This window comes from Cyanistes caeruleus, chromosome 9, assembly GCF_971803275.1.
Source record: "Cyanistes caeruleus chromosome 9, bCyaCae1.hap1.1, whole genome shotgun sequence".
NCBI lineage: Eukaryota > Metazoa > Chordata > Aves > Passeriformes > Paridae > Cyanistes > Cyanistes caeruleus.
The window spans coordinates 31180130-31197990 of record NC_141709.1 but is presented as its reverse complement, the minus strand read 5'-3'; the positions used below and the strand labels follow the sequence as shown (position 1 = coordinate 31197990).

At 43.6% G+C, this 17861-nt stretch overlaps 1 protein-coding gene across 5 annotated transcripts in view; it reads left to right on the top strand.

The window, feature by feature from the left end:
* The first annotated feature begins 249 nt into the window (after positions 1–249).
* DAB1 (DAB adaptor protein 1) overlaps positions 250–17861 on the top strand; it is a 418255-nt gene continuing 400643 nt past the window's right edge. For 3 of the 5 annotated variants that reach the window (XM_086841649.1, XM_086841645.1, XM_086841640.1), the window contains exon 1: positions 250–390. The gene's annotated coding sequence lies outside the window, so the exon portion shown is untranslated. Of the gene's footprint in view, positions 391–629; positions 719–17861 lie in introns of those variants that run through there. The other 2 variants (XM_086841655.1, XM_086841639.1) reach the window with 1 other exon arrangement.

Here is a 17861-nt window from a genome sequence, read left to right as displayed (position 1 = left end):
CGGAGGTGCTGCCGGGGGCCGGGGCGCTTTCAGCGCTGGAAGCCGCGTCCCCTCACACGGAGCGGCCGGAGGGAGGAGAAGGAGCCCGGGCCCGGAGCTGCCGGAGGGGGCCCGGAGCTGCCGGAGCGGGGTCCCCCGCGGGCGCCGCCCCCTGCCCGCGGCCCGGGCGGGGCGGGGGGCTCCGCTGGCCGCTATTGGGGGGATGCGGTAGCTGCAGGGCACCGGCGCTAACCGGAGCCGCCTCCGCCCGCGCAGGCTCCGCGCCAGCAGCGCCGCAGCCAGCGAGGCACCGGGGCGCGCATCCCGCCCGCCGCCGCCGGAGGAGGAGGAGGCGGATGAGGATGAGGATGAGGATGAGCGGGGCACTGCGGGGAGCGGCGCCGGCTGCAGGTAGGAGGAGGCGGCGGGGAACCGCGGTGCTGTGCGCGGGGGGAGCCGCCCGCTGCCGCCGCCGTGCTCGGAGCGAGTCCCGGCGCCCCGCGGAGCTCGGCGGAGTTGAGCGCAAAGTTTTTCCGCCGGGAGGGAGGCGCTGGAGCGGCGGGGCCGGGAGGAGGCGGGGAGCGATGCTCGGGCAGCGCCGCGCGGCTGGGACCCAGCGGGGATGCGAGCGGAGGCTCGCCCGCAGCAGCCGCGCTTCGGGGCCGTGCGCGGGGATTTAACACTTCCAGAGCCGGCCACCGGCAACTTAGAGCATCTCCGAGCCGTGCCGGGAATGAACGTGAGACACCGCTTCCTTTCTTATTTGTGTGTCTGTGTGTGTGAGACTATCGAGCAGGGGTTTTCTCGCCATCCACCTCTGCGTGCCAGCCGGGAAGGGGAACTTGAACCAGCTGTCCCCTCTTGGTTCGATATTTACAGCCCGAATAAATATTTTGTTGCCCTTCTGCCTTTTTCTCGACGCCTTCTTGTAGTGTAGATGATTAATCAGGAAGGTTAGTGGCCAATTAGGCATAACCTTGTAGAAAAATAATTATGTGAGGATATATGGGGTTTTACTAGTGATGTGATACAGAATACACCCAGATCCTGGTAGCTGCTTCCCCATGTGTGCAAATTCAGCGTGTTCTTGATTTTGAATGGAAAGTGTAATGACAAATGTGTTACTTCCAGGAGAGGACTGTTATTTTCCTTGCCGGTGAAATATACATCAGCTTCAAAGTAAAACGTGCATGTCTGGGGAAATAGAGAAGGGTTCTCTTTTTCTGCTCAGTCACTAAATGTTCTCTCTTTTGAATATGGTCTTTCTGGTGGTGCTGCTTGCTTTGAATGTTTGGTTTGCAGAATGAATTTAATTTCGGAGCTCTTGGGGTCTCGTGAGAAGAAGTGCACTGCTGTGTCTTCTGAGGCTGGTTGTTTTAACTGATCTTGTTAAACAATGCTATTATTAAATGGTGGCAAATTGAAGCAAATGTGTTTTTCATTGCCCACAAGTTGTGGTTCTGAGCTAAATTTCTTTTTATGGCTGGAGAGGCTCTTGCACTGCAGTATTACAATACAGCCATATTAAAAAGGTCCTTGGAGCAAATAACCCTCTAATGCTGCAGCTACGTTTTCAGTAGACTTCAGTAGTTCTGTGGGAAGTGATTATGTTGTATTTAAGGAATCTGGGCTGAATTTATTGTGCCTTTTTAATTGTGGTGTTAAAGTGCTTGTAGACATTCATGTGAGTGGTAAATCTAAACCCAAAATCTGAAGAAGTAAAGCTCCAAACCCAAGGCTTTATTTATGATTTTTTTTTTTTTTGCAACAGGTTTTTCTGTTTGTTTATTTTCCTTCCTTCCTTCCTTCCTTCCTTCCTTCCTTCCTTCCTTCCTTCCTTCCTTCCTTCCTTCCTTCCTTCCTTCCTTCCTTCCTTCCTTCCTTCCTTCCTTCCTTCCTTCCTTCCTTCCTTCCTTCCTTCCTTCCTTCCTTCCTTCCTTCCTTCCTTCCTTCCTTCCTTCCTTCCTTCCTTCCTTCCTTCCTTCCTTCCTTCCTTCCTTCCTTCCTTCCTTCCTTCCTTCCTTCCTTCCTTCCTTCCTTCCTTCCTTCCTTCCTTCCTTCCTTCCTTCCTTCCTTCCTTCCTTCCTTCCTTCCTTCCTTCCTTCCTTCCTTCCTTCCTTCCTTCCTTCCTTCCTTCCTTCCTTCCTTCCTTCCTTCCTTCCTTCCTTCCTTCCTTCCTTCCTTCCTTCCTTCCTTCCTTCCTTCCTTCCTTCCTTCCTTCCTTCCTTCCTTCCTTCCTTCCTTCCTTCCTTCTCCCTTCAATTGCCAGAGAGGTCTCCAGCTTGAATACCTTTCCTTAACCAAGCAGAGTGCAGTGGTAGATGATACCATCATTCTCCTCTGTGTATGGTTTACTCTATCTCTGATGCTGCAAGGAATGAAGGCAAGGAAGACTGGAGATAAAAAGAAAGAAGATCCCTGAGGTTGATGGTGCTGGCAAATTGATTGATTAAGGTTTGCTCTGAGAAACTCCACTAGGTTTTAGATGGTTTCTTTGGGATGTCATGCTGAAAGCACAGGTCAGCACCTATACCTCAGCAAATTCACACCAAATTCTCTGGTGTGTGCTTGGCAGGTGTGCAAAGCAGACATGGAACTAAGCTTCTAATGTCAATATTTGGTGCTAAAAAAATAATTTGGAGCAGAAGACAAACATGTTGGTTACTTCTCTTTAACTATAGCTCTTCATTACTGGTTTTTGTTTGCTCTAGTAAACAAACACATAGCTCTTAAAATTGAATTAAGTGTATAAACTACTTGAACCAGAGAGGGGAGACAGACTAATAAATAAAGAATTAAGCTATTGTGCCACTGAGTGGCTGATTACAGCTTTGGCCTGATCACTCAAGCAGTGCCCCAAGCAAGCTCTCCATGCCCAGCACCCTTTTTTCTGGGTTGGAGGATGGGAATGCTGGGGGTGACTGGGGGGAGATGCCTGCTTGACTGACAGACACTTACTGCAGAGTGACACCCACTGCTCTGTAATTTTGCCTCTGTAATGATTTTCTCCTGAGAGCTGACAGAGAATTAAAATGTTTACAGTTGGGTTTTTTGGAAGGGCTCCTCAAGATGCAGAGAGGAGGGTAGAGAAATCCATCTGTTTTTTCAGATTTTGCTAATCCCAAGCTTCTGTAGCTCCTGTAGTTCTGCTAATTTTTACTGATTGTCGTGGCAGTGGCTGTTTCAGAGCACATGAGTGCAGATGTTTCCACTCCACACAGGGTGATCTTAAAAAGAAATCAAAGTGGGAAGGAAGGAGTGGCTGGAAGAGACATTTTACTCCAGTACTGCTTTCCTTCAGGTTGTTCATGAAAGCAAGGCACTGGATGAACAGTTGTATGTGTTTGAAATTCAGTTTCAACAGGAGGACTAAACTTTCCATCCTGTGCTTGCTGTAAATGCCATATAATCTTAACACAACTTATCATAGGGATGCAAACCTCAAAGTTCTCCAGCTCAAACCCATTTCTCCACTGGAGCAAAACCATGGGAACGGAGGAGTCTGTGGTGGAGGATGGGTGTCATTTCCCATGTGGATGTCAGCTGTGTGCAAAAGGAGCTGGGCTGGAGTCAAGGTTGGTATCCAGAATGGCAGGAGATGGGAAACAAGAAGTGTCAGTGATTTCTGGTGATCAGCTCTCCCCTTATCAAACTCAAGTGTGTGCTGCAGATCAGGAACATGGTCTCTGCTTCTTTAACCATCTGATGCTGACCTAAAATCTCTTTGCAGATCCATCTGTGCTCATCAGGTGAGCTTCAGTCAGGCTGGTGCCTGCTATTCACCCTCTGGTACCTTTAATTTCCTCACTCAATTCACCAGGCATGTTTGCTGCAGAAGTTGGATGCTGTTGGAGGTTTCCCATCCCCCCTGTTCCATCCACACTTTGTCAAGGGAATTAAGCATGATGTAGCAGCCAGCCCAGTGTGGAGCTGACAAGCAGGGATCCCTTTACAGTGACACCTCCTACAAGGGAAAAAGGAGGAGGGTTAGGATATTCAGGAGAAAATCCCAGAAGAGGTGTATTCCCCGTGTTCCCCATTTTTCTGGCTGCAGCCTGTCTACAATTGCTCTCCTCGGATTTTTAAGGATGTCCTTTTTTCAGAGCTGTAAAGAAGGAATAAATGGTGTATTTGTGGGTTTATGCTTAACCAGAAATGCAGGAGCAGGCTGGAACTGAAAACAAGCCAGTCTCAACCGCTGCTAAGAGCTCTTGGAAGGGGGAATGAGAAGTATTCTTTTGAGTAACCTGGATAGCAGGTGGAAATGACCCTATACACAGTGTCTATAAAACAGTGTGTTGGATAAAATGGTCCTATTATGGGAAGTGCAGAGGGCAAAAAACCTAAGCAGTCTTGACAATCATTTTGGGATTGTTCTGCAAGAAAATCAAAGGCTTGTCAGTTTTTGCTTTTATGCACATAAATCACCTTTGCTCCTCCTGTTTCATAAAATGCACTGGGTCAGGACTTTTCAGTTTGCCTCTACACTATTGTGAGTATTTACAGTAGAATACACATAGCACACAACAGGAGATTCATATTTCACAGCACTTTCATTTTTCATCAGTATGCCAAGTTAAAAAACCTCCAACTTCCCTTTAAAATAGCATGAAGATTTGCATGCCAGTTAAAAGGGATGAGAATACATTCTGATGTTCCTCTTTTACAACCACAGATTGATGCATTCAACAGCCAACTCCTTTGATTCTTCCAACATTTGAGCATGAGTGACTTAGTGAAAAAAAACACTATATGAATATTTACTCCTGTTTTAATGTAGCTGATCCCACTGAAGTCAAAGCAAGTGCAGCTGGTTCCTCAAGCTGAGGATATGGCCCAGCAAAGGACTTTCCTAATTGGCAGGAGGCTGGTTTGGTACCATTCCTTGAAGGGCAATATTTTAGAAAAAAAAAATTAAAAAAAAAAATCTTACTAACATCAGAGGGATTTCTCATTTGTAATGTTAAATGCTCCTCAGTGAGAGGTGAGGGGATTACTCCAGCTCAGAGAGTGTTTTCCCTGACTAATATATCTAAAATGTATGTTGGGATTGCCCAGCACTGATAATTCACACACCTCTGGAGTGGAATACAGCAGCCATTCCAGGCTGGAAACATTATGCAGGAGGGGTTTAGGGAAGAGAAATGAAGAAAAACTAATCCAATTGAAACTGCAAGGGGAATTTAGGAAGCAGAATGCAATTATCTGAGTTGGATATTGGCCAGGACATGTTAGTTAACATTTTTGCTCTTGTGGGAATTTTCATGGGATCTTTAATGACGATGAATGGTCAAGGCTCTATTTTACATCTCATTTGAAACCCTGAGCTTTTACTTCTTCATGAGGATGAAGTGAATGCTTTGCCTTCCTTCAAGATGAGTTGCTTTAGTCTTTAATCTGCTTTCCTCCCACAGGGTCAGGGCTCTCTGGGCACACCTGCCTGGCAATTCCACCTGGCCACAGGTTTTCTTCACCCTGAGCTGCTAAGTCAGAAGGAAACCCCAATACTCAGCGCTGAACATCAAACTCCACTTCCAGGTTAAAAGCTCTTCATGTGGAGAAGATTCCCTACAGATCAGCTGGCCATGGCATAGAGTCACAGAATGCTTTGGGTTGGGAGGGACCTTAAAGATCAACTCATTCCAACCCCCTGCCACGGGCGTGTTTCCCTCCTTCCCTAAGCACCAGGCTGCCAGGTTTTTTCCCTGTTTTATGAGGACTAATGGATGGAAGAATCATCTGTCAATAGTAGATGTGATTAATCTTACTGAAACTGGCGTTCCAGGAGAAAGGAGTTGATGCATAAAATATTTTCTTCTCTATAATCACGATTTTCCATTTAGCTATCTGAACTCGAATCCTTTCTGAAACAAGCAAGGAAACAGGCACTTCTTCTCTGTAAAAAAATCAGTGTCTGATTGCAAATATGTTTATATATTGGTTATTTTTGGTATTCAGGCAAGGGAAACAGTAGGATGGCAGTTTGATTTTTGGGGGACAAGGGGCTTCCTCTTCTTTTGGAGGATATGGGATGGTGTGTTTGGTGTGATTCAGTCAAATATCATTCTGGGAACTCGGAGGATTGCTCTATATCCATTGAGTTACCTTTTAATCTGTTTATCAATGTGCTTGCAGACTGTCTTAGAGGTCATGAAGCAGTGGCAGATGCTGGGAGATAAAATTAGATATGCATCCAGACTTTACTGTATAATTTTGTTAACAAAAAGAGCAATGTAGTAGTAGATACTTTTTTTTTTCTTTATTTTTCTACTGTCTTGAAATTTTGCTTTCCTGCAAGCTCCAATATAGGTAGGCTGTGCTTCTAACCCACACATGCCACTGATACTCATGTGCAACACAAATAATTAAAAGATAACAGGGTTAATACTCTCCCTATAACAAAGATTTTTGCTGTTTATATAGGTCAAAACTCTCACAGTGACACCAGTGTCAACAATCTAAAACGCTGTTTCAAAAACACTCAAAATATTCATAATGTATCAAGGGATACATTTTGTATCCAAAGATTTTTCTTTCTATGTTTTTATTCTTGTGGACACTTTAGATTGTTTTGTGCTCTGTGGAATGATGGGTAAAGTCAGTATCTACATCCACTCATCCTGAATTTCTGGATAAAATTAAAGAGCTGGCCACTCTGACCTGCTGTGGTGCATTTCCTACAGAATTTGTGGGATTTCACATGGGTGGGTGCTGGGAAGAGTGCTGGGAAGAGTCTCACCACTCTTGACTCACTGTCAGACTTGCTTTAACTTGCAGGTGGATCTTAATTATGCTCATCTCCTCTCAGGATGTGAATCAAAGATCCCAACCCTGAGCTTTTCAAGAATATTCAGAATATGAGGAATATAATGTTAAGGGTCAAAAGGAATCATGATTGCTGCCCAAAAGCCGCAGAGGAAACCACTTTTTCTCATCTTTTAAAATAACAATGCCTTTTGTCCGAGGTTTCTTGGATAGCTGTGTAAGGCTGGGTTTTGTCCCTCAGAAACAAAGTGAATGTGCTTAGGGACCCCATCATGTAAATGAATTGCCCATTCCATCTGCCTCTTGTAGCTTGACCCACAAAATCACAACAAATGTTTCCACTGCATGAGAGAATTTGATGAATATATTATGCTGGCCAGGTGTAAAGCTGTGATCTGTGACATTTCATGCCTCGTGTGGGCATTGTGCTGTCATGTGGCACAGTGGGCTGCATTAATAGAGTCTTTGGGGATAAAAAGAGACAATATGGACAGAAGCTGTTGTTAGGCAAAATAAATTATAGAGTAGCTCATCCAGTGTGAGAAGGATTGGGAGTGATGTAGTTTCAAACATAGTTTTTTTCAGTAATTGTGCTGTTTGGATTGTGACCTACTTTAATAACATTCTATCGTTTTTAATATTTCTTTATTCATTACATTTTATACACACTCAGGTGGTTTACTGCAAGCTGTGTGGAAATTACAATGAAGGTCAAGTGCTCTCTGTGAGGATAACTTATTACTGAAAATATTAACTGTTGTCATTACTGTTTTCCAACATGAAATTTTATTTGTCTGGTGAATGAAGAGATGATGTTGGGCTTGTGTTAAAGTGTGTGATTACTGTCAATAGAGCAAAGCCCCTCCAGTCACTGTCTTGAGATGTGCATGACTGCTGAACGAGTCTCACTTTAAACTGATTTATTTTTTCCTAAATTCTTAAGCTGGTACAGGCCCTTATCAGAAACATCTTTGAGATTAGGACTGGTTTATATAGATTTAACTTTCAAAAGCCTTCAGTAAGCCGAGGCTAAACTGAGATTTGCAACTTTACTATTGAAATAACTTCACTTGGCTTTGCAGCCCTTCAAATGGGTTTAAATTCATGCTTTAAATTATATTAGTTCAGTATTTTTCATGTGGAAAAGGTTTTGGCCTACTGGAAGTCTGTGTAGAGTTGGAGTAAATCCTTAGTTAGGGTTGAGAACAGGATCTCCATGGCCAGTGCTGGGGTCAGTTAAGTCACAGGTGCTCCATAGTGGTTTTCAATACAAAAGACCTTCCAACAGTTGCCCTGTGGTTAGTGGATGTGTAATTGTGAATTTTTATTGAGAGTTTGGAGAAATGGGATCAGGACATCACCTTCTCATATCAGAATCCCACTTCTGTGGAGCAAATATACTGATTTTCTTGGAGCCATGGAAATCCATGGGAAAAAAAGGGAAGCCTTGGAGCATCCCTGCTGTCCTTACAAAACCCAATATATGTGTGATACCAGTGCATAATTTCTTACACATTATTGAAATAGAACCATTTTTTGTTAAGTTCAGCTGTCCACAGCGTCTGAAGTGTTTCAGTTTTTATTAAGCAGATTTGAGGTTCCTTTAGGAATCGAGTCTAAAACGGGCAGAATGAAGGCAGAAGAGTTGCAGTGAATATTCACCCTCTTGGCTGTGGCAGCAGATCAGGGATTGAAGCTTTACCAGCTTTCTCATTGCATTATCAGAATTCTTGCCTGCTGGTTTGATGTGATGGATTTAGAGGTTTCCCTGGTCCAAGGCCAGGGACATCTCAATTTACAAGTCATGTGTATCTAATTTTCCTTCTGAGCTATGTCATTTGAATTCTCTACAGTTGTGTCTTCTGAGTATAATCTGGAAGAAAAAGGGAGTAGGTAGGTAATGTCCTGCTGTTAAAGTTTCTGGACTGCTGTGTTGGGTTTGTGTTGGACAGGTAAGTTAGGAAAGCGAGAACTGTTTTACAGAAACAAAATTGAGGGATTTTTAGCTGAATGTCTGTATTCTGAGTGCAACTGAGCTAGGCAGAGATTTCATGTCAGCCCAGCGTAAGAGAGGAACAGAAGGTTAGCCCAGGAAAGAGAGGACTTCTGATAAAGACTTATTAAACCCCTCTGGAGAAGTGAACAAGGAATTGTCTTTTCCATTTCATGAAGTGAAGGGTGTCACACAGTGTGAGCAGGCAGCAGACACATTAGGACACCTCACACAGGTGATGTTCCATAGAAAAACTCAGTGGCTTGGGATGTTGAGGGTGCTAAAACCTAGCACAGACCCACCAATCTCCTGGAAGAGTTTGTGGTGGAACTGAAAACCCAGACTGGGGGAGACACTGCTTCTGGCATAGATGTGCCAGGCTCACAAACGTGTTCTGGTGAATTATCTCAAGATGTGTGTGCTCTTGCAGCCTGCCAGGGAGCCAAGGCTGCTGCACATGGGGCCAGCTGGCCCTCTGCTGCCAGCCAGAAGGGATTCTGTACGTGGAGGTGAAGAACTCAGCCAAAAGCCAGTGTGGAGGAGTTCATCTCTCCCCTGCTGCCACCCAGGCTTCTCTTGAGTCAAAGCTCTTTGACTGTGGGACACAGCAGAAGTTGCTTCTAAGCCACAGGCAGTGGTGTTGGAGGAGAGCTGTTACCCTCTAGCAAGGCACCCAGTGTTGCAAAGGTGTAGAAAACTGAAGTAACTGGTTGTGCAGGTGATTTATTTTGCTGTAGTTTTAAGCAGTGACTTGGGTTTAAAGCCTGTTATTTCCCTTACTCAGTGATAGGTGCTCATACCTTGGTGTTTGAGTGTCATGATCTCTCTGCTGGAGCTGCTTGTTCTTACCCAATCCTTGTGCTGGATATGTCTGTATCCATCTGCACCCAGCTCTAAAGCTTGTAAAGGGACCCAGCAGAATTTTAAATGTATATATTAAAATAAAATAAAAAAAAAGTTTAGAAACCATTAGGTTCCATTTAGGTCATGTTTGAAGCTTTGTTCCAAGCTCATGGCATGGAAACTCCATTTCTATTGGAAGAGGAGAACCTTGGGTAATTGCTTGACATGAGGAATTAGGGCTTAAGAAGAACACTAAATATCATGAGACTTGTGATAAAATCTTAAGCACTGTATAAGCCAGTGAGGGCTGTCAGATTGTAATTAGGTTTGATCATTATCAGCTTGAGCCAGATTTGCACAGGTTGCTGAGACAGGGAAGGCCATGAGCAGCTCAGAACCCATCCTTTGGTGATATGGGCTGACCAGGCATTTCCTGTATTTCCTTTGCATTTTTGCCTCTTTTCTTCACAGGTACTTTGCACAAGCTCAGGTTTTCTCATGCCCAACCACAGGCCACCAGGAATTCCTCCCCTGTGGAGAAGTGATCTGGGCTGAACATCACTGTTGATCCTGTAGGTTCTGGTTTGCCTAATTCTTTCAAATTCTGGAGATTGAGAAAGTAGTTTTAATTCTAAATGATTGGCTTTGAAATAGGTTGTTTTTCTGTGGAAATGCTTATCTGTTTTGGAACCTTTTTGTAAGCAAATCTTAAAGAAATATAATATTAATCTTAATATTAAAGTAAGAATGTCACCTTATGCAGGGCCCTGGGGTACATTTCTTAGTGGTAGGACCTGGAATAGAATTTATTAATAATTCCACTTATTACAGACTCTGTTGCCTTCAGATTACCAATTTCAAGTGCAAATACACAGTTGAGATTACACATGGCAACATTTAAAAAGCAAAGTTCAGATGCTGTAATTGCGCAACGGAGTTGCTTGGAATTATTTAATAAAAGAGGCATACAAAAAGGTTCCTCGCCCTAATTTCATTAATAATGTATTTTGTGTTTGGCTGGAGATGTTTGGCTGGCAGCTTTTCTTTCAGGATGCTGTGGAACAAAGCAATAACCCACAAAGATTTCCTCACTGGGGTCAGGCTGTACCTCATGGCTGCTAAGAGTGGCCAGGAGGTGACAGAGCCCTGGTTTCAAAAATACAAACTAGGGAATGGAATAACGTTTTTTAGCTGTGAAAATAGGAACAGAGATGGGAGAAATTGTGATCTGCGAAGGAAAAGGGCATGTCTGTTGAAGCTGGTTAATTTGATATGCATCCTGGTTTATTTTCCCTGTTTACTGAAGAAGCAGTATGGCCACACACACTCACTGCTGTGCCAAAGCCATTCATAGGAGCAGTTTATGCCACAGCAGCTTCTTCTACCAGGGAGATTTCTCTTCTAGTTGCAAACATAATATTTTACCTTGCAGATGTCAATGTTGGCTCTCTGGCTGTGCTCACCTTTGCTTCCCCTGCAGCTCCCACACCTGACTATGCTCCCAGCCCTGCAGTTGCCTGGCTAACTCACTTTCTGCCTCATTTCCTTCCCAATGACTGCTGAACACCGTTCCCAAATTCAGGACCACCTTTGTGACTGGCTGCTCAGTTTGCTGCAGTGGCAGCATGTTTAGTGACTTCTCTTGGAAGGTGTTACAGCCATACATCTTTGGAATTGCAGAGCTGGGCTTTGTTACCTTCACCAGAAGGAGGGGATGAACACTGGGGAAGAAAAAAATATCCCACTGAGGGCACTGTGAGGAATTGCAGCTAAGTGATTCAGCAGGGTGGAGCTGCTGCCAGGGGTTGTGTGTGTTGGTACCTCACTGTGTGCTTTCCTAAGAAAAGCAGAAGTTCCTGGTTACCTGATCCAGCCTGAACATCTCTAACAAACACCAGGCCAAGCCACTGGTGGTGGTGGTACTTTGCACTTGAAGAAGTGAATGCCAAGGTTTTGGAGAGCTTTAAATGTTTTTTCATTGAGAAGAGACCTCCTTTTGAGTAAACCTAAGGCAACTTGAGATCACTGTCTTGGAGTTCTGAGCTCTTGTCAGCTTGGTGCTCATAGTGACAGAAGCACAGGTTGGGGTGTGAGCTGAGAGTGCTGTTTTTTCTCAAAAACATCAGTTGTTTTTCTCTGTACAAAATGATGTATTTAGTCCTTGGTGGCTCCCAAGGGAGAGTCTTGGAGCGATTCCCTTCTCACAGCCCACATCTTTGTGGGCTCTCACTGGTCTGGTTGCTGACTCTTCTGTGGGAAGATGAACAAGTGTGAGTCTGGGATTTTTTAGTTTCTTTTGTTAAGATTCTACTCAGTCTGGGTTGAGTCTTTTTTAATGGACACTTGTATGGACTGATCATGGCTTTTTTCCTCTTGCAGTTATTTCTAAGATCTTTCATCCATCAAATTTAAGGCCTTTTTTAAAACCCTGGGTGAGTGTATCCAGATTCCATTGCAGTTCAGGGACTGTGCATTGTCTTAACCAAAAACCCCCGTTGATATTGTATATCTCCTATTGTTTTTATCCATTTCCCCACCTATTTCTGATTTCAGAATCCCAGTTTCTTAAATGCTGGAAAGTAGGTGGTGTTTTTGCTTTGGAGGTCTAAGTACCATACTAACAGCACAGAAACAAAATCCTACATAAACTCAAGTAGTTTTTCTTTAATTCCTTAGCTAATTGGGGCAACTAATAAAGTAAAACTGGGGCTGAGACGTGGCCTTCATGTGCTTTGCTGTGTTCTGTGGACATCTGATTAGTAATTCCAATGTTGGTTATTTTGTAGGTGGGATATTATTTTAGAGCTCAGCATTGGATCAGGAGAGCTGCTTGTGATTCTGTTGGAGGATGGGAGAGACAACAGAACGAGGCAGAAATCTGATTTTTTTGGGTGTTTTTCTCTTGTAGGAGGCTGAATCTGAGAGCCTTGGCACCATTCCATAGCAGAGGAGCTTGCAGTGATGCTGCAGTTTTGTTGGTGCCACTGCAGACACAAAGGCTAAAACAAATCAAACTGAGCTGAGAGGAGCAGATGGGGCAAGTGAGAAGTTGGGAAATCATTCAAAGTGTTAGACACCGAGTGATTTCAATTTTCCTGAGACAAGTGGGTGCTGTGGCACAACATGGCTCTTTCTGACACTCAACACACGTGAGACAATTTTGGAATAAAAGCTGCATCAGGTGTCCTGTTTCCAAATTTCCTTGCCTGAGGGGGAGAGTTTGCATTTGGCAAGGATAACTGTAAGGGGGGTGGGGTGGTGAAAACAAGCTTATCATGAATCCTTTCAGGTGTTTTGTTAACCACTCTGAGCAGTGTGTATAACAAATGAACAAAGTTCCTCCATCGGAGGCAAAATTTGAATTTCTAGGGGTATCACAAGGCAGTGGGGGTCAGAGAAATTGGACAGATACCTCCCTTCTTCTGGAAATGTTGTCTTGACTTTAATGTTCTCCTTAAAGGATACAACTTTCCCCCATAGCATGTGAATAAGCAAAAGAATAAACCTCTCTCTTTGATAAATATGAACGCTGGAAATTTTGGCATCATCAGTAATGAATCCACAGAAATTCCTTGAAATGTGTGACCTGTATCCCTTGGTAACACTCTTCTTCTGTTAAGATTTCCCTTTAAGGGGTTTGGTTTCTTTTAAAAGTGTGGAAATGAGATACAAGGAATTCTGGTCTCACCTGATAATTGTGGCCTAAACACGATTTTGCAGTGTTTACTGTTTATAATAAATAAATAGACTGTAGATAATTCCTGCTTTAAAAGCTGTAGGGCACAGAAAAGTTGGGTGTAGGAAAAATGTGTATGATAAGGCATGGTTCCAGCAGAAAGAAAAGGAACTTAAATAGCACTTGGATTCTTTCCATCCACCCTACAAAGAAGAAAATTGGTTTGCAGGAAATATAGGTCATGGCAGTGTTCTGGCATCTTGATGTTGCTGTTTTGTAAGTACACTGGATTGCTGGCAGCGCAATTTGGGACTCCCATTAGAGCTGCTCTTTGCTGTCAGGCTTAAAGGCCATTTAATATCCCTTATCTGATCTAATGCACTCCTCACACAGACAAAGAAAATTTAAAAGATGCTGTGAGTTTTGGGGATTTCTGTTTGTGTGTAGGTTTTTAATTATTTTGAAATTTATTTTTTTTTAAGAGTTACTGAAAGCCAATTTGGAGACTCTGCCTGTTGGTGCATCAAAAGTCAGTTTCTTCAGTAAGAACCCAAGGATCAAGGATGCTCCATGAATGAGGAGCTGAAGGGAGATTTTTTTTCCTCTCTCCATGATAAAGCACAGAAGAAAATTAAACCTTGCATTATTGTGGCACGTGGTTTTACAGATACCAGCTTATTACTGGAGAAAAGGCTTGGCTTTTTGAACATGGACTTTGATAATGGGATTAATCTCTGTGTTAGGAGCAGTATTAAAGGTAGCTGTGTTCTGTGATTCAGGCAGTCTGTATTCTCCTCTGGGCCCAGCACCAGGACTGGGTCAGTGGTGTTTGTAGGACCTGGGGAACAGACAGGATCTCTGGGGGGGACAGGAGGTGACACTGCTCCCTTCTGGGACATTGTGGCACTGAAATGTAAAGGAAGGCAGGATTTTTCTGCTTAGTTCTGCACAACTGGCCGCTCTGAACAGTCAGAGGCCAGGATGAAAACGAAGTGTGGGGAGGAAATTTGGGTGAGGAACTGTAGGTAGCCTTTTCCTACCCATCCCACAGTACTGCTGTAGTTTTAGGAGTTATAGAATGTGTAGAAATACATCAGACTTGTTAAAACTGCTTCATCTTAACATATATTTTCTTTTTAACTGTTTTGTCTTGAATAAGACTGAAAGTTATAATAAATTCCTGAAATCAGATGAAATCAAAGTCTGTCTCGCCTCTCCCTCACCCTGTCCTGGGGTCACTTGTGGTTCCTGGGTTTGGTTTGGTGCAGGACTGTGGTTCCTGGGTTTGGTTTGGTGCAGGATTGTGTTCATGGGTTTGGTTTGGTGCAGGATTGTGGTTCCTGGGCTTGGTTTGGTGCAGGATTGTGTTCATGGGTTTGGTTTGGTGCAGGATTGTGTTCATGGGTTTGGTTTGGTGCAGGATTGTGTTCATGGGTTTGGTTTGGTGCAGGATTGTGTTCCTGGGTTTGGTTTGGTGCAGGATTGTGTTCCTGGGCTTGGTTTTATGCAGGATTGTGGTTCCTGGGCTTGGTTTTGTGCAGGATTGTGGTTCCTGGGCTTGGTTTTGTGCAGGATTGTGTTTCTGGGCTTGGTTTTATGCAGGATTGTGGTTCCTGGGCTTGGTTTTGTGCAGGATTGTGTTCCTGGGTTTGGTTTGGTGCAGGACTGTGGTTCCTGGGCTTGGTTTGGTGCAGGATTGTGTTCCTGGGTTTGGTTTGGTGCAGGATTGTGGTTCCTGGGCTTGGTTTTGTGCAGGATTGTGGTTCCTGGGCTTGGTTTTGTGCAGGATTGTGGTTCCTGGGCTTGGTTTTGTGCAGGATTGTGGTTCCTGGGCTTGGTTTTGTGCAGGATTGTGTTCCTGGGTTTGGTTTGGTGCAGGACTGTGGTTCCTGGGTTTGGTTTGGTGCAGGATTGTGGTTCCTGGGCTTGGTTTGGTGCAGGATTGTGTTCCTGGGTTTGGTTTGGTGCAGGATTGTGGTTCCTGGGCTTGGTTTGGTGCAGGCCCCTCTCAGGCTCCTTATACCAAATAGGGTTACAGTGAATTTGTTTTTGTTCTGTTCTGTTCTGTTCTTCTGTTTTGTTTGAAACAGGATTTTTTTTAAAACATGCAATCAGGAAAATTTCCTGTGATGGCAACTGTGTTTTTCTTTTGGGTGGATCTAAGTATCAAACCAGTGTTATTGTACCTTTGGTTTTTTTAATCTTTTTATTATGTTCAGCAGGATTTGCAGGACTGATTCTTTGAGTGTTGAACAAGGTGGTTGTGTGTGCATACATGTATGTGTGTGTGATTTAAAAAAAATCCAAAAGTAATACTTTAAAAATCTATTTTTTTTTAATGTAAAGATGCAAAAAGGAGCAAACAGAAAGGCCTACCAGTTGTATGTATCTGATTGAAATGCATAGATTCTTATACATAAATTATTATTGCATGCAGTTGCATGAACAAATGGAAAAGCTGGGTTTAGGACCCCTTGAAAATAATCTATTGCTGTTAGACATGCATATCATTTAGATATTTTCTTGTCTACGCACTGTATAATTTTTCAGTGGCTCTTTCAGAGGTAATTGTGGAAGGCAAAATGTGCTATGTGAATATGGTACTTCAAATTGTTGAATGCTTCCATGAGAAAATATATGATTAGTCTGCAAATAATCTCTTCAAATGCCCTATTCCAATTCTGAGCTCTCAGATGGCTTGGGTAGTCTTTGCTCTCGGTTTGGAGGGACTGAGAATGTTAAAACCATTTACATGTATTGTCACAAAATTATTTTATGGGGTTGATCCTGCCTGACACGATGCTTCACACCATGATGGAAAAATTCATAAATGTTTTCTCCCATTTGATGCTCAAGAAGCACTTAAAAGCGCTCATTTCTGTAAGAGTTATTTTCTCTCTTTATATCCAATTCATAGATTATGGTCAAGTGTTCATTTTTATGGTATTTACAAGAAATCAGTAGAGCCAGCTTGCTCTTAACTCTCTCCCTCCACCCCCTGCCCAAATTCATCCTTGCAGCATCCTGGAACAAAGAGAGCTGAGATTCTGAGCCGTGCTCGGATCTGATTCAAGAGTGCATTTCCCTGTAGTAAATGTTTAAGAGGCTGAGTTGTGATCAGAGTCTAAGGTTAAGTCCTTTCTAGTAAAGAAGGAGTGGTGGTTAATAAGTTTCTGAGCTGTCTAAAAATTTTAATTTAGGGTGAATTCCTCAGTCTTGTGTTTCCCAGCCACGAGGTGTGGGGGAGAGCAGCTGGCTGTGAGGGAGGTGTGCAGGATTCGGTCTGATCCTACAGCTGTAGGTGTTGGTTTTGCTCACTCAGGTAACACATTTATTCAATTTCTGTTGTGCTGAGGCTTGGCCCCTGTTCTCCATGAAGAGCTTGGGCAGCACAGGGCAAACACCAGTGCTGGTTGTATCCCCAGTGCTCCGTGCTGAGGGAAGGTTATGGGAAAGGTTGTGGTGAGAGAGCTCTGAGGAGCAGAGCATGTCACACATCATCACACTGCAGAGATGTGGAGATGGCACGTTGATTCTGTTACTCAGTCCCCTCTGGGTGTCTGTGACCAGGTGATGACACTGATTTATCACAGAACTTCAGCTGCCTTTCACAAGTTTGTGATAATTTATCAGCCTGTGCACCTAAGAGCGAGCAGTTCTTTTAGAACCTTGTTTTGTGTTCAGTGGAATTAATGATTTAAAAGGTGTGCCCACAATACATTAGATAGCTAAGCTGGTTTGGGAATTCAGATTTGATTCAAACCATCTGGTTACCACACCAAACAGAGCTATGCTAAACAGTTTGGCAAATCTTGGAATTAAATTTGTTGAGATATATGAGAAAAGGCGCTCATGACCTGGCTTATTCTGCAATAGAATTAATATAGCAGAACAACCTTTACCAAAACTTGACAGTGTCCTGTTTTCAGGCATTGGTTAGAAATGTCTTTCTCTGTTTGTCACCAGGGGTTTGGCACCTGGGACAGCGCTGGGATGTGGCTCTAGCAAGGAAAGGCAGCTGTGGGTGCAGTTTGGCTCTGGAGCTGCGCTCTGAGCCCTCAGTGCTGCACGCTCCGAGCTCCACCCGGGCTGTGCTGACCTTTCCAGGAGCCCTGGGCTGCCCTGGAGATTCCTCTCTGCCACCAGACATCAGCTGGTATTTCTGGCAAGGTTGTATTTCAGTGCTCTTTGAATTTTCCCCTGCTCAGGTTTGCTTTTCTGGGACAAGGAGGAGCTGCTGTTTGTTTTAGAGAATTCCTAACTCATGGAAAGGTGCCTGCAGCTCAGGATATGCACACTTTAAAATGTGTATTTATGAATTTAAAATGACAATAATTTTTTTGCTTGGGTGTTTTATTTTTGGATTTTTTTTTTTTTTCCCCAAATAAGCCCTGCAATGAGTTGATCTTTTGACTCACACACAGATAAGACAGTTTCAGTGAGAGAAGCTGTTTTATGGGATTCATTTTGGAAGCTATTCAGGGAGATTACTCTAGGCTTTTTGAGAAAATTAGTGAGAGTGTAGAAGGACCACAGAAAGGTTTTTTCCCTTAAGATTTTAAGTAGGATCTTATGAAGGGAAGGAAAAAACCCAACCCCTGGTAA